Genomic DNA, 22,143 nt, shown 5'->3' with positions numbered 1-22,143 from the left:
AGGCGCATGTACAGTCATGCCAATGAACATCTAAATGATTTAGAACACCATCCCTACAGTTTGGGGCTGTTTCTAAAGGTACAGACTGACTTTGCCACATTGAGGGGCCAATCAATGGGCCCATGTATTGTAAAATCTTGAGAACCTTCATCACTGAAGATGGGTTTTGGACCTTAAGGATTTAGAGAAGATTTGTAAAGAGGAGTGGACTAAAATCCCTCCTGAGATGTGTGCAAACCTGGTCACCAACTACAAGGAACGTCTTACCTCTGTGCTTGCCCACAAGGGTTTCTCCACCAAGTACTAAGTCATGTTTTCTTGGGGATCAAATACCTATTTTACTCACTGAACTGCAACTTAATTTATAGCATTTGTTTTATGTGTTTTTTTCTGGATTTTTGGTTGATATTCTGTCTCTATCAATTAAAATACACCTATAATAAAAATTAAAGACCCTTAATTTCTTTGTAAGTGGGCAAACTTACAAAATCTTCAGGGGATCAAATAATTATTTTCCCCACTGTATAAATCACAGTACTTTTCTAAAAACAGTTTCCAGTAAACTCCAACTACATGCTATTTTGTTTTTTATTACTATCTTAAAATGTTCCCCAGGTCTTCTAAGACGTTTGAAAAAGGAAATTATAGATCAAAAAATGGCATGGCAGGGAATGGACCTCAGTAGGTAAGGGTGCCTTCAGAGGTGCAAAGAATAGCTAAGATTTTAGCTATAAAAGGTAACTTCCCTTTAGGTTTGAATTCAGCTTTTGAACATTAAAACATTATTCAGGATTATTTTGGAAGTTTATTTGGCTTGGAAGTTTTTTCGTGGTTTTTCTTTTTTTTCCTTCAGACACATTTAAGTCCCATGGAGCCAATGTATGACATTTTTATAAATATGCATTTGTGTTTTATAGAGAACAGCATGATCTGAGGGGGGGATATTTTAGCTGAATAAAGAACAAACAAAAAACAGGAGCTCAATGTCTCGCAATATGCAACAAATCATGTCTGTGTTTCGGCTCTGGTCATTTTCTCTGTCTCTCTGCTATGCGATTGCAAACATATCCAGCGGTGAAAACTGTCCAGACCCCCCGAGATGTGTTCTTTACCACCCTCAATTTTAACAATCACAATGTTTGGCCACATCTATACTTGCCCCACCAGAAGAGAAATTCCGTCCATTTTTTACAACAAACAGTTCAGCTGGAGAGAACAGTAGCAGCTCCATTATGGAAAAGCTTCTCTTGGATAAGGCTAATGTTTCAAATGTAAGTCAACCCAATCAGGAAAACCTTATATAATCTTTAACATGTTAAAATGATTTCAAAACTAATTTTTTATATTTTTAGGTCTGCAGATTTCAACAAATAACACCTGATGATCCTGACATAAAGCCTCTTGCTCAGCCACTTCCTGGTATATGGTGACAACACTCTGTCCCTGTTTCCCAATTGTTCTCCTGCATTGTCACCTTGTCACATGGGCGTCCCTTGTATTTCGGTACACAATACAAAGGCATTGTGAACTGTTGTTATCATTGGCAAATGCCATACAGTCCTCCCTGGAGTTTATGTGGACAGAAAGTAGCTGCAAAGAGGTTGCATGAGGTTAGCAGCACAGAGTTGTGACAATTGATTAAAAAAAGGAAAATAAAACTATTTTATTTAAAAAATGGCAATAGTTTTATGATACACAGTACTTTAGGAAACTAAGGCTCCTTTCACACTATCCGTCCGTCGGACGGATTCCATTTTTCTCAGTGGGGGATCGAGCCGCCGATCCCCCGCTGAGCAGGAGGATGACAGCTGTGTCTCCGTGCTGTGTGTGGAGACACAGCTGTCGGTTCCCCATGCATCTCTATGGGGGAAATCGGATGGGAACGGACCGTCGGTCCGTTCTCATCCGATCCCATCCGATCCGATCCGCTGGACGGATGGAAAATAGGGTTTCCATCCATCCAGATTCGACGGATCGGATGTCAGCGGACATGTCTCTGCTGACATCCGATCCCCCATAGAGGTGCATGGGGGGACCGTTCAGATCCGCCAAAAAAACGGACAGGCGGATCTGAACGGTCCGCCTGTGTGAAAGGGGCCTAAGGGGTCGACTTATTAAAGGAGAAGAGCATGTTCACTTTGTAAGCGAGTTTTCTTTTAGTTGTGATAAATCTGGGCTGACTTCAAACATCGAATCATATGCACGCAAAGTTATTTTTTGCAAGCTTATTTAATTTTCCTTGAATGTGATTGGGTGTTCCTTGCAAAAAAATTTTTGACCATATTCTCTAAGCTGAAAGTGAAAACTCCCTTTGCAAAATCAACATGTCTATCTGTGTTCTGATCCATACATTGGACCCACATGGGTGTACACTCCGAGATGAACTTGGAGATTCATGCAGGCCCGTGGATTCATCCTACTATCATTGATTTAAACAGGCTGCCTGTGCACAGCAACATAAAACACCTGTGCATTCAGTGCAGATGAAGACAGCCCTTCATATAAGTGTACAGATAGGTACGCCCGTGTAAATGAGGCCTTATTCTCTTAGTAACTCAACCTCCAGATGTCACTCTGACCAAACTGGTTCATATTGATCCTCAAGGGTTGATAGGACTATCCAAGGAGTCAGTAAAATGGGGGAGGGTCAAAAAGGAGTCAAGAAATGCCTGGGGGTCAGTAGGTGGTTGATAAATAATGGAAGGTCAATTGGGGTCAATTCATCTTTGAGGTCTCTGTAGCACTCCATTCTAGTTCCTAGTTCTGAAAGTAAGGTGGCCAGTGGTGGGACAGTGTTACCCAGTTCAGCCAACAACCATGATTTTGAGTTGATTCTGTCAGCTGTGTAATGTTACTAGCCTCATTTACCAGTCTGATTTGCTTTGTTTGTCTGTGCCCTTGTTGCACCCCCCCCCCCCCCTTCCTAGGAGAGATTTATATACATGTTCAAAAATTCTGTTGGAGAGTCAGTATGTACACCCAGTTTAAATCTCTTGGAGAGCCATGGAGTACACCTATCTCTAACTCTGTTGGGGAATCTGTGAGTAGTTTAACCTCAAACTATGTTGGAGATCCAGTGAGTACACCCATCTCAAACTATGTTGCATAGTCAGTAAGTTCACCTACCTCAAACTCTGTTGAAGAGCCAGTAAGTACATCCACCTAAAACTCTGTTGAAAAGTCATTGAGTAAACCCACTTCATATTCTGGTGGGGTGTCAGTGAGAACAGCCTTAGGCGGTTCGAATCTCGGCTGGTTCAGCAGGAACCATTAATGGGCAGGCTGAATGTACCAAGTTGATTGGCTATAGCCACTAGAGATAATTACTGTCTTCTCCCGGCAGGGGCGGCTTCCCCTGCCCTCTACCGCCAGGAGAAGAAAATGTCTTGGCAGGAGGGATTCCTCTATCAGCACTGTCTGTGTTGATAGGGGAAACGTGCAAATTTCTTTCTGCAACCTGTGGCTGTAGGAAAGAACTTTGCACCGTCTATGGCCTGCCCTAGTAATAAGAGTGTTGCTAAAGAACCGATTGCTATGCATTTAATAAAAATTATTATTGCAACAACCACAATGGCAGTTGATGCTGATGCCAAGAGCAAGTATTATCTGTATTCACTTTGTCCTCACACAGTTTTTGCTGTTATTTATGAAGTGCCCCTGTTGGACAATAGCTACATTTAGTATGTTTATGGCTGAGCTGTAACAACCTGGTAGTTGATTACTCCTGCTTGTAGGTGGAAGGATGTTCCAGCAAACATCGTTGGAGGGTAACTTCTTAAGTTATAAATATTTATCCAACCCAGTCAATCCCTTATGGGCTGGATTACGCGATATGGCTTGGGAGAGGATAAATATTTAGGAGAAACTGGTTGGGTGGCTCTCTTCCCTGCTGGAAGTTTCCACTTTGTGTTGGACCCCAGCATGTGCTATGGGCTGGAGACCTGAGGAAGAGATCACTTTTGAAGCTTGGCTTGTAATAGGAATCCCTCACTGAAGAATGTTGCAGGAGAGTTGGCCAGAAGCTACTGCCTGAACATTTTGAGAGGGACCATTCACCTGCAGATCTAGGCATTGTGCCTTAGGGACAGAAGCCACATGGTGCTATATTTAGGTTGTGACTGCTCATAGGCTCTTTTGGCAATTCCTAATCACCTGTTCTATAGCAAGAATGCTGCTAAAGGGCCTGTTTGGATATTTCAGAATGCTGTCCCCAGTGTTTTTTTTTTTTTGTGCCTCAGGAATCCTGCACCCCAATCCCCCCTCTTTGAATTTTGTCTGTCTTCTCCAATTACCAGAAAAAGACTGGAGCCTTAAGGTGGCCATACATTGGTCATTTTTTTCATTCAACCAGCAGGTTGAAAAAAAAACTGAATTCCCCCATCCAGATATTCTATGTGAATGTGGGAATCCTTCCGGTTGTATCATTGTATTCTGATGCCCCCGCCATCAGATAACACGGACCATTGTTGGAGTCTATTGCCTACAGCTCTGATCGAGCAAGAATTTTCCAACAGGTCAGTTGAGAAGAAATCAATTGATAGATCGACATCTGTTTAACCACAGTGATCACACATCAAAATTTAGCTGGCCAGCTTGAGTTTGTCGGTGAGCTACTGGGACTAGAGATGTATAGAACTGTTCGCCGGCGAACAGTTCCCGGCGAACTTAGCATGTTCGCGTTCGCCGCTGCCGGCGAACATATGCGATGTTCGGTCCGCCCCCCATAAGACATCATTGAGGCAAACTTTGACCCTGAACTTTACAGTCAGCAGACACATTTCCAGCCAATCAGCATACCTCCCTCCCACACCCTCCCACCTCCTATAAATAAGCAAGGGCAGCATCCATCTTAGATCATTCTAAAGCAGTGTGTGTAGTGAGAGTAGGGAGAGAGCTGCTGCTGCTGCTGCTGCTGCTGCTGTTGTTAAGCTAGGGACAGTTAGTCAGTGTTCCTGGTCTTGCAGTGTTCTTGGTCCACTACTTCTGTAATATCAGCACCCCAAAAAGCCCTTCTAAGGGCTGGTATTTGTGTTTTTTTTTTTTTTTTATATATATATATATATATATACCTAGCGTCCCCAAAAGCCCTTTTAAGGGCTGGTAATTGAGTTGTTTCTTCTTATATATATATATCTATATCTATCTAGTGTCCCCAAAAGCCCTTTTAAGGGCTGGTAATTGAGGATTTTTTTTATTTATATATATATATATATATATATATATATATATAGTGTCCCCAAAAGCCCTTTTAAGGGCTGGTAAGGTAATAGAGTTTTTTCTTTATATATATATCTATATATATCTATTGTACACTGCAGTTGCCTGCCCGCTGTGTGTGAGAGGCCACGGACCTACCACAGACTGTACTGTGTGCACACCGCACTCATTTCGGGTGGCACAGGCACAGTACCTGGCATTTTAAAAAAAAATTTTTTTTTTTCCTCTGTCATAATTGCAGTGAGTGCTGTGTCAGGTCCACAGAGTGCACTGTACCCACTGCAGTGCACTGCCCACCACTGATATATATACGGTGGCACAGCATCTTGTTGCAATAAATTGAAAAAAAAAAATATTTTTTATTATTGCAGTTGCCTGGGCTGCCAGTTACTGTCAGGTCCACAGAGTGTACTGTGCCCACTGCAGTGCCACTGTGTGCCCACCCACCACTGATATATAAGGTGGCACAGCAGCTTGCAAAGTAAAAAAAAATATATATATTTTTTAATTGCAGTTGCCTGGGTGCCAGTGACTGCTGTCAGGTCCACAGAGAGTGTACTGTGCCACTGCCCACCCACCACTGATATATAAGGTGGCACAGCAGCTTGCAAAGTAAAATAAAATATATTTTTTTAAAATTGCAGTTGCCTGGGTGCCAGTGACTGCTGTCAGGTCCACAGAGAGTGTACTGTGCCACTGCCCACCCACCACTGATATATAAGGTGGCACAGCAGCTTGCAAAGTAAAATAAAATATATATTTTTTAAAATTGCAGTTGCCTGGGTGCCAGTGACTGCTGTCAGGTCCACAGAGAGTGTACTGTGCCACTGCCCACCCACCACTGATATATAAGGTGGCACAGCAGCTTGCAAAGTAAAATAAAATATATATTTTTTAAAATTGCAGTTGCCTGGGTGCCAGTGACTGCTGTCAGGTCCACAGAGAGTGTACTGTGCCACTGCCCACCCACCACTGATATATAAGGTGGCACAGCAGCTTGCCAAGTAAAAAAAATATATATTTTTTTTAATTGCAGTTGCCTGAGTGCCAGTGACTGTCAGGTCCACAGAGTGTACTGTACCCACTGCCCAACACTCCTATAGGGTGGCACAGCACCTTGCACTCATAGTACACAACACATTAAAAAAGAAAATGACAGGCAGAGGCAGGCCACCCCGCAAGGGCCGTCGTGGTCGTGGTGCTGTGATTTCCTTAGGCCCTAGAATAATGCCCAGTGTTCAGAGGCCACCACAGACCCTGAACTCAAAAAATTCTGAGGCCATAGTTGACTGGCTTACACAAGACACCCAATCGTCTACAGCTTCCGCTCGGAACCCTAATGCACCATCCTCCTCCAGCTCAGCTTCGGGCACCTCTCAATTTACCACTCGCCCGCCCGCCGGCACCACCACCAACACTAGCACCACAGCCGCTTCACTTGATCCGTCAGAGGAGTTATTTTCACATCAGTTGGAAGAAATAAGTGATGCGCAACTATTAGTGCCAGAGGATGTAGATAACGGGGATATGTCTCAGTCAGGCAGCATTATACACATGGACGTACATTGTGATGATGATGATGTTGTACCTGCTGCTGCTGCCTTTGCTGAGTTGTCAAGTGAAGCGGCTGATGATGACGATGTGTCTGTGGATGTCACCTGGGTGCCTGCTCGAAGAGCAGAAGAAGAGGGGGAAAGTTCAGATGGGGAGACAGAGAGGAGAAGGAGACGAGTTGGAAGCAGGGGGAGGAGGTCATCGCAAGGAGCTAGTGGCGCAGTCAGACAGCATGTAGATTCGGCACCCGGGGTCAGCCAGACAGCACGCCAATCAACGCAAGCTGTTGCCACCACCAGAATGCCGTCCTTGCAAAGCTCAGCAGTGTGGCATTTTTTTTGTGTGTCTGCCTCTGATATCAGCGATGCCATTTGTAACCTGTGCCAAAAGAAACTGAGTCGTGGGAAGTCCAACACCCACCTAGGTACAACTGCTTTGCGAAGGCACATGATCTCACATCACAAACGCCTATGGGATCAACACATGAGTAAAAGCAGCACACAAACTGAAAGCCACCATCCTCCTCCTGGTCCAGCATCTTCAGCCACGTCAACCACTGCTGTCCTCCATGCCCCCTATCAACAACCCGCCCCTCCGCCTCTCACCTTCAGCAGTTCCTGCTCGTCACCTGCCCACAGTCAGGTGTCTGTCAAGGAAATGTTTGAGCGTAAAAAGCCAATCTCGCAGAGTCACCCCCTTGCCCGGCGTCTGACAGCTGGCTTGTCGGAACTCTTAGCCCGCCAGCTTTTACCATACAAGCTGGTGGAGTCTGAGGCCTTCAAAAAATTTGTCGCTATTGGGACACCGCAGTGGAAGGTACCCGGCCGAAATTATTTTTCACAAAAGGCAATCCCCAACCTGTACTCTATTGTGGAAAAGGAAATCATGTCACGTCTGGCACACAGTGTTGGGGCAAGGGACCATCTGACCACTGATAGCTGGTCTGCAAAGCACGGTCAGGGCAGGTATATAACGTACACTGCGCATTGGGTAAACCTGCTGGCGGCTGCCAAGCATGGAATGCGTGGCTCTGCTGCAGAGGAGTTGGTGACACCGCCACGACTTGCAGGCAGGCCTGCTGCCACCTCCTCTACTCCTCCTACTCCATCCTCTTTGCTAACCTCCTTGGCTGAGTCCTCTTCTGCTGTTGCGTCTTGCTCCACACCAACTGCACCCCCCCAGCTCCCCAGGGGCTATTCCACATGCCGGATACGACAGTGTCACGCTGTCTTGGGGTTGACTTGCCTGAAAGCAGAGAGTCACACCGGACCAGCACTACTGTCCGCCCTGAACGCACAGGTGGATCAGTGGCTGACCCCGCACCAACTGGAGATCGGCAAAGTGGTGTGTGACAACGGGAGCAATTTGTTGGCGGCATTGAATTTGGGCAAGTTGACACATGTGCCGTGCATGGCACATGTGTTGAATATGATTGTGCAACGTTTTGTGCAGAAGTACCCAGGCTTACAGGACGTCCTCAAGCAGGCCAGGAAGGTGTGTGGCCATTTCAGGCGTTCCTACACGGCCATGGCGCACTTTGCAGATATTCAGCGGCGAAACAACATGCCAGTGAGGCGCTTGATTTGCGACAGCCCGACACGTTGGAATTCAACACTGCTAATGTTCGACCGCCTGCTCCAACAAGAAAAAGCGGTCAACGAGTATTTGTATGACCGGGGTGCTAGGAAAGCCTCTGCGGAGCTGGGTATTTTTTTGCCACGTTACTGGACGCTCATGCGCAATGCCTGTAGGCTCATGCGTCCTTTTGAGGAGGTGACAAACCTAGTGAGTCGCACTGAAGGCACCATCAGCGACATCATCCCATATGTTTTTTTCCTGGAGCGTGCCCTGCGAAGAGTGCTGGATCAGGCCGTAGATGAGCGTGAAGAGGAAGAGGAAGAGTTGTGGTCACCATCACCACCACCAGAAACAGCCTTACCATCGATTGCTGGACCTGCGGCAACACTGGAAGAGGAGTGTGAGGAAGAGGAGTCAGAGGAGGAATGTGGCTTTGAGGAGGAGGAACACCAACCACAGCAGGCATCCCAGGGTGCTCGTTGTCACCTATCTGGTACCCGTGGTGTTGTATGTGGCTGGGGGGAAGAACACACCTTCAATGACATCAGTGAGGACGAGGAATTGGACATGAGTAGCTCGGCATCCAACCTTGTGCAAATGGGGTCTTTCATGCTGTCATGCCTGTTGAGAGACCCTCGTATAAAAAGGCTGAAGGAGAACGACCTGTACTGGGTGGCCACGCTACTAGACCCCCGGTATAAGCAGAAAGTCTGTGATATGTTACCCAATTACCGGCAGTCGCAAAGGATGCAGCAGCTACAAAATAAGTTAAAAACTATGCTTTACACAGCGTATAAGGGTGATGTCACAGCACAACGGGAATCCAACAGGGGAAGAGGTGAAAGTAATCCTCCTCCTACCACCACAACCACGCCGGCAAGGACAGGACGCTTTACAGACGTCTTGTTGATGGAGGACATGCGGAGCTTTTTTAGTCCTATGCATCGCCACAGCCCTTCGGGGTCCACCCTCAGAGAACGACTCGACCGACAGGTAGCAGACTACCTTGCCTTAACTGCAGATATCGACACTCTGAGGAGCGATGAACCCCTTGACTACTGGGTGTGCAGGCTTGACCTGTGGCCTGAGCTATCCCAATTTGCCATTGAACTTCTGGCCTGCCCCGCTTCAAGTGTGCTGTCAGAAAGGACCTTCAGCGCAGCAGGAGGTATTGTCACTGAGAAGAGAAGTCGCCTAGGTCAAAAAAGTCTTGATTACCTCACGTTTATTAAGATGAATGAGGCATGGATCCCGAAGGGACTGACAGTGGGGGATGCATTTGACTAAAAAAGGCCTGGTGATGACTGAGATGCCTTGGCCTAAAAATGGTCCACACGCTGCTGTATATAATCATTCTCTGCATGCCGGATGACTTACGTGACGTCTCCGCCACCAACTACGGTTCAAGCCGCAATGTTTTAGTGCACTTTCTGCCTTAAAACCTCAATTTTTCAGGCCGCTGCTACAGCAGCGGCTGCAACAATACCTACTTTTTCATGCATGTGTACATGCCTAATTTTTCTGGCCTCTGGTGCTACACTGTGGCTGCAAAAAAACAAAAAACAAAAAAAAAGGCACATACATGTGTCAATTCCCCTTCGTGATCGTTACCTTGTCGTGATGAAGGGGCTTGCGTATCACAATGAAGCGATCACCTCTAGGATTGTGTTGGCACACCCCAGATGATAAGGTCGTTGCTTCATTGTGTACAGACCAAAAGCGATCCGCAGGATAATTTTTCATAAAAAAAAACATTCATTTTCTTTCATTCTTTCTGCGGAGCTGGGTATTTTTTGGCCGCGTTACTGAATGCTCATGAACAATGGCTGTAGGCTCACGCGTCCTTTTGCAGAGATGACAACCCTGGTGGTCAGTCGAACCCAAGGCAACATCATCGACCTCATCCCATATGCGTTTTTTCTGGAGCGTGCCCTGCGAAGAGTACTGGATCAGGCTGTAGATGAGCATGCAGAGGAAGAGTTGTGGTCCTCATCACCACCAGAAGCAGCCTTGTCGTTGTCAATTGCTGGACCTGTGGCAACGCAGAGAGAGGAGTCTGAAGAAGAGAAGTCAGAGGAGGAAGGTGGCTTTGAGGAGGTGGAATACCAGCCACAGCAGGCGTCCCAGGGGGCTTGTTCTCACCTTTCGGGGACCCTTGGTGTTGTATGTGGCTGGGTGGAGGAAGAGACCTTCAATGATGTCAGTGAGGACAAGGAACGGGACATGGCTAGCTTGGTATCCAACCTTGTGCAAATGGGGAGTTTGCGGTTGTGCAAATGGACTGACTGACTGTTAAACGGGGAGTTTGGTCTGTCAGAGTTTGGTCTGTCACTGTGAAGCGGGCGACGGGCGTAACCCTTACACTACTTGACCGATAAAACATCATACCTGATCGTATTCACACACTGGATGTTTTAGTGCTGGTTTACACTGCCGCTACCACTAAAGTAGCATCGCTTCCAGTGCGACTTTGGCGCGACTTAGCGCGACTTTGGCGCGACCTCATCGCGAGGCGACTTTTTATTTGGCCAATCACAATATCATGTTTTGTGACCGTCACCTAATATCCTTTTCCTGTTTTTTGTTTTACATATTTCCCCATGTGTGCAGTGTTGTCTGTGTCATAGCTCAACTGATAGGCATGTTTGCCTTGGCATATCATATTTCAGCTTGCCAGAAAGAAAAAAAGACAGCTGGAAAGACACTGCATTAGTTTTCTACTAAAAATCATAAGAAAAATGCTGTTTTTTTTGGGTTGTGGACATACTACAGAGCTGAAACTTGACAGGTACACTTTTTAGACCCCCCAGACACTAAATACAAAAAATGACATGCCTGCCTAAAAAAATGCCCGCTAAATGCCTGCAAGAAAAAAAGCCAGCCGCAGAGAAGCCATATTCCTGAAAATATAAGAAAAATGCTGTTTTTTAGGGGTTCTGGACATGCTACAGAGCTGAAACTTGACAGGTACACTTTTTAGACCCCCCACCCAGACACTAAATACAAAAAATGACATGCCTGCCTAAAAAAATGCCCGCTAAATGCCTGCAAGAGAAAAAGCCAGCCGCAGAGAAGCCGTATTCCTGAAAATATAATAAAAATGCTGTTTTTTAGGGGTTCTGGACATGCTACAGAGCTGAAACTTGACAGGTACACTTTTTAGACCCCCCAGACACTAAATACAAAAAATGACATGCCTGCCTAAAAAAATGCCCGATAAATGCCTGCAAGAGAAAAAGCCAGCCGCAGAGAAGCCGTATTACTGAAAATATAATAAAAATGCTGTTTTTTAGGGGTTCTGGACATGCTACAGAGCTGAAACTTGACAGGTACACTTTTTAGACCCCCCAGACACTAAATACAAAAAATGACATGCCTGCCTAAAAAAATGCCCGCTAAATGCCTGCAAGAGAAAAAGCCAGCCGCAGAGAAGCCGTATTCCTGAAAATATAAGAAAAATGCTGTTTTTTAGGGGTTCTGGACATGCTACAGAGCTGAAACTTGACAGGTACACTTTTTAGACCCCCCAGACACTAAATACAAAAAATGACATGCCTGCCTAAAAAAATGCCCGATAAATGCCTGCAAGAGAAAAAGCCAGCCGCAGAGAAGCCGTATTACTGAAAATATAATAAAAATGCTGTTTTTTAGGGGTTCTGGACATGCTACAGAGCTGAAACTTGACAGGTACACTTTTTAGACCCCCCAGACACTGAATACAAAAAATGACATTCCTGCCTAAAAAAATGCCCGCTAAATGCCTGCAAGAAAAAAAGCCAGCCGCAGAGAAGCCATATTCCTGAAAATATAAGAAAAATGCTGTTTTTTAGGGGTTCTGGACATGCTACAGAGCTGAAACTTGACAGGTACACTTTTTAGACCCCCCAGACACTAAATACAAAAAATTACATGCCTGCCTAAAAAAATGCCCGCTAAATGCCTGCAAGAGAAAAAGCCAGCCGCAGAGAAGCCATATTCCTGAAAATATAAGAAAAATGCTGTTTTTTAGGGGTTCTGGACATGCTATAGAGCTGAAACTTGACAGGTACACTTTTTAGACCCCCCCAGACACTAAATACAAAAAATTACATGCCTGCCTAAAAAAATGCCCGCTAAATGCCTGCAAGAGAAAAAGCCAGCCGCAGAGAAGCCATATTCCTGAAAATATAAGAAAAAATGCTGTTTTTTAGGGGTTCTGGACATGCTATAGAGCTGAAACTTGACAGGTACACTTTTTAGACCCCCCAGACACTAAATACAAAAAATGACATGCCTGCCTAAAAAAATGCCCGATAAATGCCTGCAAGAGAAAAAGCCAGCCGCAGAGAAGCCATATTCCTGAAAATATAAGACAAATGCTGTTTTTTAGGGGTTCTGGACATGCTACAGAGCTGAAACTTCACAGGTACACTTTTTAGACCCCCCAGATGCTAAATCCAAAGAAATTTTTTATTTTTATTTTTTTTTAATTTTTCCAATAATTGGCTCTCTATCAAAAAATTATAATTTTTAAGAACTTTTTTTTGCGTGATCCCTCTCCGGCATGCCACAGTCCAGGTGTTAGTCCCCTTGAAACAACTTTTCCATCACTATTGTGGCCAGAAAGAGTCCCTGTGTGTTTTAAAATTCGCCTGCCTATTGAAGTCTATGGCGGTTCGCCCGGTTCGCCGGTTCGCGAACATTTGCCGATGTTCGCGTTCGCCGTTCGCGAACGGCGAATTTTAGGTTCGCGACATCACTACTAGTAGTTAGTAAATGCAATAATTTTTGTGCAAACCCTATCAAAATATGCTTATTGCGATATTTTTCACCAAAAATATGTAGCGGAAAACAAATTGGCCTAAAATGTAAAAAAAATGAGATTTTTTACATTCATTTGGGGGGGGGGGGTAATTTCATATAAGAAAAATTTGAAAAATATTGTTATTTTTTCAAAATTGTCGCTCTTTTTTTGTTTATAGCGCAAAAAGTAAAAATCGCACAGGTGATCAAATACCACCAAAAGAAAGCTCGGTTTGTGGGAAAAAAAAGACGTCAATTTCAGTTGGGTACAGTGTCGCACGACTGCGCCATTGTCCAGGCATTCTAATGCACTTATAACAGGTACAAAACGTCCCTTTATCATTCATTACCATGATTTGTCAACTGAAAAGGTATTGTACGTAGCTATGATGGCTCAGCCCTATTTCGGACACTTTTTGTTCACAAGTTAAAACCATTTTTTTTACCTAGAAAACTACTTAGAACCCCCAAACATTATATATATATTTTTTTTAGCAAAGACTCTGGAGAATAAAATGTCAGTCATTGCAATGTTTTTTGTCACACGGTATTTGCGCAGCGTTCTTTAAAACGCCATTTTTTTGGAAAAATTTGGAAAAATCAAAATTCACTGCATTTAAAAGATACTAAACAGTAAACTTTGCCCATTTTTTTTTGTATATTGTGAAAGATGATATCACGCCGAGTAAATAGATACCCAACATGTTACGGTTTAAAATTGCGCCCCCCCGTGGGATGGCGACAAACTACGGTCAATAGAGATCTCAATAGGTGACGCTTTCAATGTTTTTAACGGTTACCAGTTTAGAGTTAGAGTGTAGCTCTATTTTTTAAATTATTGCCCACGCTCTGGCAATCGCGGCGATGCCTCACATGTGTGGTTTGAACAGGGATTTCATTCGCGGCTCGACTTCCGTATACGTTTTTTTTGTGCGCGAGCTAACGGTGACGGGGGGCGGCTACATTTTTTTTTTCCCATTTATTTTTTATTTTTTTAACTTTATTTCAGTTTAAAAAAAAGAATCTGATCACTTATATGTAAACATCCCTTGTGACACCAATATGTAGTGACAGTGACAGGTACTCTTTATGGAGGGATCGAGGGTCTAAAAGATCCTAGACCCCTCCACTACACTTCCCTGTATGCAAAACGCCGAAAACGGCGTTTTTGCATACAGCCGTTTTTTAAATTTGCCGCCTTTTGCAGCACACTAACCCGGAAGTGAGGTCATGGACGCCGCCTCCGGGTTACGTCATCAGAGACCCGATCGAAGCCAGTAGTGAAGCGGGCGTAACCCTTACACTACCTGATTGATACAACATCATACCTGATCGTATACACACACTGGATGTTTTAAAGCACGTTATTCCAAACAATTTAGGAATGTTAGGTGATTTATGCCCTTTATGGATTAAAACCCTACTCTGCGTCAACTACGTAATTTTCCATGGGAGTTTTGCCATGGATCCCCATCCGGCATGCCACAGTCCAGGTGTTAGTCCCCTTGAAACAACTTTTCCATCACTATTGTGGCCAGAAAGAGTCCCTGTGGATTTTAAAATTCGCCTGCCTATTGAAGTCTATGGCGGTTCGCCCGGTTCGCCGGTTCGCGAACATTTGCGGAGGCTCGCGTTCGCCGTTCGCGAACGGCAAATTTTAGGTTCGCGACATCACTAACTGGGACTAGAAAAGGGGGGGGGGCCTCTGGAAAGGTAAGGAGACAAGTAATATCTTTTTAATTATTTCCATAAATCAAAAGGAAAAGTATAATATATATTTCTGTATACATATATATATATATATATATATATATATATATATATAATTTTTTTATTTATTTATTTATTTTTAGATAATATTGTAGAGCTTACCTAACAAGTATGCAACCCCAACAATTTTAAAATACAGTAAAACCTTAGTTTGAGAGTAACTTGGTTTGAGAGCGCTTTGCAAGACAAGCAAATTTTTAAAATAAACTTTGATTTGAAATACAAGCGATGTCTTGATATACAAGTAGCGTCATGTATAAAAAAAGAAGAGAGGAGCCTCTAAAGTGTAGCAATATGGTTACATTTAATGAAGGTTCAATATTTAGCAACTCACATGGTTGATGATTAAAACAGGCACATCTAAGTATGCAGGCATCTGGGGTAAAGCTGTCCACATAGACCATCCTCTGCACAGCCATCTTCATCATCCCTTCCCGGCTGCACTCCACGAGTGATTCAAAGCCTCACTTTCAGATCACTCTACTGCAGGCTATTCTTCCCGGTCACGATTGCAGACTGACAGTGGTGAGAGTCGGTGGTTCAGAAGATGGTCTATGTGGACTTATGCATACTTAGGTATGCCTATTTTAATCATCAACCATGTGAGTTGCTAAATGTTGAACCTTCATTAAATGTAACCAAATTGCTACACTTAGATGCGCCTCTCATTTCTCTTATATTCTGTAGCTCTGCTGGATTTTGCTTCTAATCGCCTTGGGAAGGCTGCATATTGTGGATGGACATTTTATGGTTACACAACCTATCACATTGCTATAATCTTTGTATATAGACTATAAACTGAAGGACTTGTGGAACGAATCATCTGAATTTCCATTATTTCTTATGGGGAAATTCACTTTGATATAAGAGTGCTTTGGATTACAAGCATGTTTCCAGAACGAATTATGCTCGCAATCCAAGGTTTTACTGGTACTCAGTTTTTATTTTCATTATTTAGTTGTCATTTTTCTCAATAAGTTAACTACAACAATGAAGAGCATAGAAAAATTGCTATGGTGCTGTGAACCTGTATTGTGGGCTTGTATGAATTGACATATGTACGTACACATAGGGGTTGATTTACTAAAGACAATAAGATTGTTCTCTTTGCAAGAGAAGTTACACTTTGCCAGGAAAGCTTCCAAAGAGCTTTATCAATTAGGTAAAGCTCTATTGACTTTTATCAACCAAGCATATGCAAGCTGTTTTTTTTTTTTCCTGGCAAGCAATTGGGTATTCTTGGCAAACTTAAAGAGGAAGAAAAAACTCTTCCATTTTTTTAAATGTTTTTCTTCCCTGCAAATTAAATGCATAATGTGACACTTACCTCCAAACGAAGCCCTCGTTGCCCCCACTGGTGGCCACATCCAACTTCTGCCATCTTCCTTCCTGGTCTGCAGACTCCGGCTATGCTACTGACCGGGAGCCGTGTGACGTCACTCCCGCACATGTGCATGGGAGCCATCGGTCACGGCACAGGGCTCTGAAGAAATGGCATGGGCGGCAGTTTCTTCAGAGCGCATGCGCCGATGACATAATTGGCTGCATGAAATGTAAATATCTCCTAAACGGTGCAAGTTTAGGAGGTATTTACAGTACCTATAGGTAGGCCTTACTAAAGGCTTACCTATAGGCAAAAATTATCAGAGTGGGTTTACAACCACTTTAAATATCACCACATTCACTAAGCTTTGGTGAAAATTCCCTTGCAAAGTGAACATCCTGTTTGCTTTTAGTATGTGTTTTGCAAACACAGTGACTTTGAAGTATCCCTTATTATTTTATTTTTTTGTTTGTAATATAAATAATTTAGACAAGTGTCAAATGATTCAATAAGATTTTTTAATACATGGGGGGCCGGATTTAAAGAAACTGCAGCTTCAAACATCTATGACGTGTTTCAGTTTCGCCGCGTTCAAATCAATTAACTGGCGCTGCGGCGAATTGGCGAGTAAAACAGCAATAATGAATTCCGCCGTCAGCGGGATTCACTTACGATCGCGGCTTCGCCAATTCGCAAACTTATGTCTTCCTGCTTATAGCAGTTTCACATAGCGATGTGGGCTAGTGGATTAGTGCACACATCACATGTCTGTAATTCATCTCCCTCTGCTGTAGGTTCGAGGCTTACCATCTCCACCTACTTTTTTTATTTTCTTTTTTTGTTTATATTGCTAAAATGGAACGGATTACATCATATATATTGCTAAATAATGTTACACTCAGAAGCGCTTGCAAGCTTACACCATTTTAAGTGTTTTTTTGATCTTGTCTGTGTGTCGAATCGATCTTATGAAGGAAAGTACCAAAGGCAAGTGACCAAACCCCTACCCTACTTCAGGGCAAGATGAAACCTCACAATTTTACCATGGTCTTCTTCCCACATTCCATACAATGTTTAGTTCTTTAGCTATATGTGCTTTTTAGCCTTAACACACTCCATTTTTTCCACCATACAGCTTTATTCTGCACAATAGCTAAGTGCTTTGCAACTTCACTGCAGTTCACAACGTCATGGGTTCAAATCACATCACTACACTTGGGATCTCTTTTCACTCTCATTTTTTTAAACAGTTTTTTTAAACTATCTTGAATTTGGGGGGGGAGGGGGGTGTCCTACCCAAATTTCAAGCACATCAATGGAAACAACACAATTTTGATTTTATGAGTGTGGTCCTAGTTTTATCGAGATGCAATTCTTTACATATTTACCATGGTTCTTACAATTTCTTGACCAATAAACATAGGTGTCTGATATTGGACTCTCTCCATATTTCAACAACACAGGCCCTCATAGTCCAACACTACATTTGCCTCACACCTCAACACAACACTGTCACATCCCTACTCTACATTACAACCCCTCACATCACCAGTACAAGCAGCATGCAAAGTGCAAAACTCCGGCCTTGGCAGCTTAATGGGCCATACACTAACAATTTGTCTAGACTTTTTCCTGTAGACTTAACCAAACCATATAATAGAAGCTCAAACCTCAACACTTTCAATTTGGATGCAATCAGGCAGGCCCTTGCACTACATAGAAAATGTCAATCGGAAGGATAAAGTCTTCTCTAAATCTTACAGTGTGGATGGCCCTTTTGTCTGTAGGCACCCACACAAAACAAAAAAACACATGTTCAATTCTAATGTATTTATTTATTTGAGAATGACAGCAGAAGGAGGGATGCAGCAAAAGAATATTGTCACTCTCCAGTCCGTGTGCCTTTACAGCGCCAGACCACGATCTTTGCTCCATGGCTACGGGATTCTGATGTCTTCCACAACTTCCGGCAGAGTTCAGAATCCATTCTGCACCTCTACCAGCTCATAGGGGACAGGCATGGCAAGGTTGCTGGGCAGCTTCCAAGCCACTTTCGAAGTTCCAGGGTGTTCATGTTGGTCATTGGCCATGTGCCTTACCAAATATCCACTGACCACAAAAGAAAATGAGTGGAGTCCATCAAGGTGGGTTTCTACCACCTACACCCGCAAGCAGTACCACTCCTGGAAAAATAAAACAAAGGATAAGACATTTCATTATGAAAATCACATCTTAATGCCTGTTTGCTTCATTCTGAACTTCATTTAATTTCGACATCACGAGTGAAATAACACATTTTATGCCAACTTACACAAACCAGAAATCATTAATGTAAACATTTGAATACACACCTGTGACGCCAGACAGCCCATCACCACAGGCTTCCCATGGTACGTGCCATGATTCCAAGATGTTGATGTTCTGGAAAATTACAACACCATAAGATACCAAGCAGCCGTTCATGTTATCAATAACTACACAGGTGGCATAGACACAAATAAACACCTGCCAGCTCTTCTCAGCCCTTTACACTATTCACAATACCAACATGTTTATGGTTAGAGGTGCATGTTTTTGCTCAAGTAACACAATTTTACCAATGTTGACTACACTTTATCTACAATGGCAAGTGTCATTGGCAGATGATAATCACCCTCTGTCTCCCTGTGAGTGGCACCTCTGCTAACTAGCTAATTAATACACATGCCCTATCTTGACCGGTTACAGTACTTACATGTAAAGTGGCTAGCAACCAGGGTATTCCGGGTGGCCATACCGGCAGCGGTGCTCCGCCGCCTGGGGGCCGCCGGCTGACGGACCTCTGGCTCCCTCTCCTCCGTCAGCTCCCAAGAATCATCCCGGGCAACGCACATGTTGTGCAACACGCAGCACGCCAGGATGATCTTGGAAGCCTTTGTAGGAGAGTACAGGAGTTCACCCCCAGGCCGGGCCAAGCAGAGAAACCGGGACTTGAGAAGACCTATGGTCAACTCAATGATACTCCGGCTTCTCCGCAAGGCCCTGTTGTAATTCCTCTCTGCTGGGCCCTGGGGGTACCTGATTGGAGCCATCAGCCACGTCAGCTGCGGGTAACCAGCATCCCCTGAAAAATAAGAAAAATATACATTAGTTATTCATATCATGTGACTTTAGATGACTCCTCAAAATGGGAGACAATTAGGCATTTTACTAAACAACCTGCTCGTCTGTTTGCAAAAAATCATATGAAACATCTCAACTCTGTCTAACTGCCTAAATCACTAATACAAATGGGAAAAAGGACACACAAAGTGGTGGGTTTCTCTTGCAAGTTACAACTTGGCCCCTATTCTGTTCCTATTACATTAGCCTAGGTCTTACTTCTGGAATATATCTGCAACTAGAGTGAGGAAACCAATATTGACTCACTTATGCAAAGTACTTTGGGGATATGGCAATACCATTGGAATCATTTGTAGGTTTTCTTTGGGTGGCTAGAGGACACCATTTACACATTGGTTAACCACCTTCATTGGACTCAAAGACAACTTTGCAAATCTTTCTTTTGTGAGCTGCTAAGCTGCTGATCTGGTTGTGTGTGAACAGCCTGACAACTAATAACACATCCATTTTAGGTAGGCTTTGCTTAAATCAGGGTGTACACCGATGTAGCTTATTCCTATGTCTATGTAATCTTACAGTTTATGTTGTTAAGACAAAATACTTTACCAATAAGCCACCCTTCGGGCATTTGTCCACTTTCAAACACCTCGTACAGAGTACTTGTTCTTAACATACTGGAATCATGGCACGACCCTGGGTGACCAGTGTTGACACTCATGATGCGCTGTTTGGCGTCACACACTAATTGGACGTTCACAGAGTGGTACTGCTTGCGGTTCCGGTATTCACTTTCGTGGCTCCTTGGGGGCCTAATGGCTATGTGGGTGCCATCGATTGCCCCTAGGATTTGCGGCATGTGTGCCCGCCGGTAGAAACCCAACTTGACTTCATTCCACTCATTTTCATTCTGTGGCCAGTGGATAAAATTGGGCACTATATCCACTATGGCATTAATGACCAACATGAACACCCTTGAAACTGTGGGCTGGCTAATGCCCATGATACTTCCCGAAGTGGCTTGGAAGCTGCCACGCCCTAAAATATACAAAGTGGCCAGCAATCTGGCCATGCCGGGCACCGCATGGCCGCGCTGTGTGTCCGGGTCAATTTTCTCTGCTATGAGCTGGTAGAGGTGTAGAATAGTTCCTCGCTCGAGCCGGAACTTCCTCCTGACATCAGAATCCCGCAGCTTGTCCAAATAGATCCTTGGAGCAAAAATGCGTGGCTGGCGAGGTAAGGGCACACGGACTGGAGGTGCTGCTGCTGAAGGTGCTGCTGCTGCTGCTGCTGCAGCTTCCCCACCTTCTGCTGCCTCCTGTGCCAGGGCCTCCTCAAACAAGGCACCAATAAATGCCAGCATTGCACCATCTAATGCGTCTGGGATATCGTCCTCCATTTTGAACGCGCAAATTCGCGAATGCGCAGATATATATAGAAACGGCCGCTAATTATCACACCTGTGAGCCAGCTATAAAAGGAGCACATGGCCAATATGGCTGCTGGATGTTATAGATCGATGTTTCTTATGTGCTAGCAAGACCCTGTGACCCACAACCTACATTATCTGGAGGTAAGACAATTGTATCTCTCTCTCCCAAAAAAAAGGAAGGAGACAATTTGTACTTATCTTGGGTGTGCTTAAGTTGTCTATGGTGAATCCCCTCCAACCCACAATAGCTTGGGAACCCCTCAAGTGTCTTTTAATCATTGGCAGTTGGCCCCATGTGCATGTGGTTTGGACATGTGTTTTCTCATGTTTGTTAAAGGTGTGCAGTCTAGATTTGGCATCTAAACCTGCCCCCTTACCTTCCCAGCTTCCAAAGACACCATTTTTGCTTTCCTGATAACTGTAATTTATTATGTGCACGTATGTAGGTCATGCGATTTCTCATGTATGTTTAATGTTTGCAGCCTCCTTTTGCCTATAAAGGATTACACCACCACCACCACCACCACCACTGTGTTTGTGACATTAGGTAAGTGTTTGGAGGGCCTCGTGTGATTTGTACCCCTATGCGTTTTCTTATGTGTTTTTTTTTTACATTTCTTTGCAGCCTCTTCTGCTCTTTAACACCACCACCACCACCACCACCACCACTGTGTTTGTGCCATTAGGTAAGTGTTTGGAGGGCCTCGTGTGATTTGTACCCCTATGAGTTTTCTTATGTGTATTTTTTGTACATTTCTTTGCAGCCTCTTCTGCTCTTTGCCACCACCACCACCACCACCACCACCACCACTGTGTTTGTGCCATTAGGTAAGTGTTTGGAGGGCCTCGTGTGATTTGTACCCCTATGAGTTTTCTTATGTGTTTTTTTTTTACATTTCTTTGCAGCCTCTTCTGCTCTTTGCCACCACCACCACCACCACCACCACCACCACCACCACCACCACCACCACCACCACTGTGTTTGTGACATTAGGTAAGTGTTTGGAGGGCCTCGTGTGATTTGTACCCCTATGCGTTTTCTTATGTGTTTTTTTTTTACATTTCTTTGCAGCCTCTTCTGCTCTTTGCCACCACCACCACCACCACCACCACCACCACCACCACCACCACCACTGTGTTTGTGCCATTAGGTAAGTGTTTGGAGGGCCTCGTGTGATTTGTACCCCTATGCGTTTTCTTATGTGTTTTTTTTGTACATTTCTTTGCAACCTCTTCTGCTTTTTTTGCCACCACCACCACCGTGTTTGTGCCATTAGGTAAGTGTTTGGAGGGCCTCGTGTGATTTGTACCCATATGCGTTTTCTTATGTGTTTTTTTTTTTTCCTTTTCTTTGCAGCCTCTTCTGCTCTTTGCCCACTACTACCAC

Source organism: Pelophylax lessonae, assembly GCF_965119305.1.
Source record: "Pelophylax lessonae genome assembly, chromosome: 3".
Taxonomy (NCBI): Eukaryota; Metazoa; Chordata; class Amphibia; order Anura; family Ranidae; genus Pelophylax; species Pelophylax lessonae.
Note: the sequence above shows the minus strand (reverse complement) of the source record.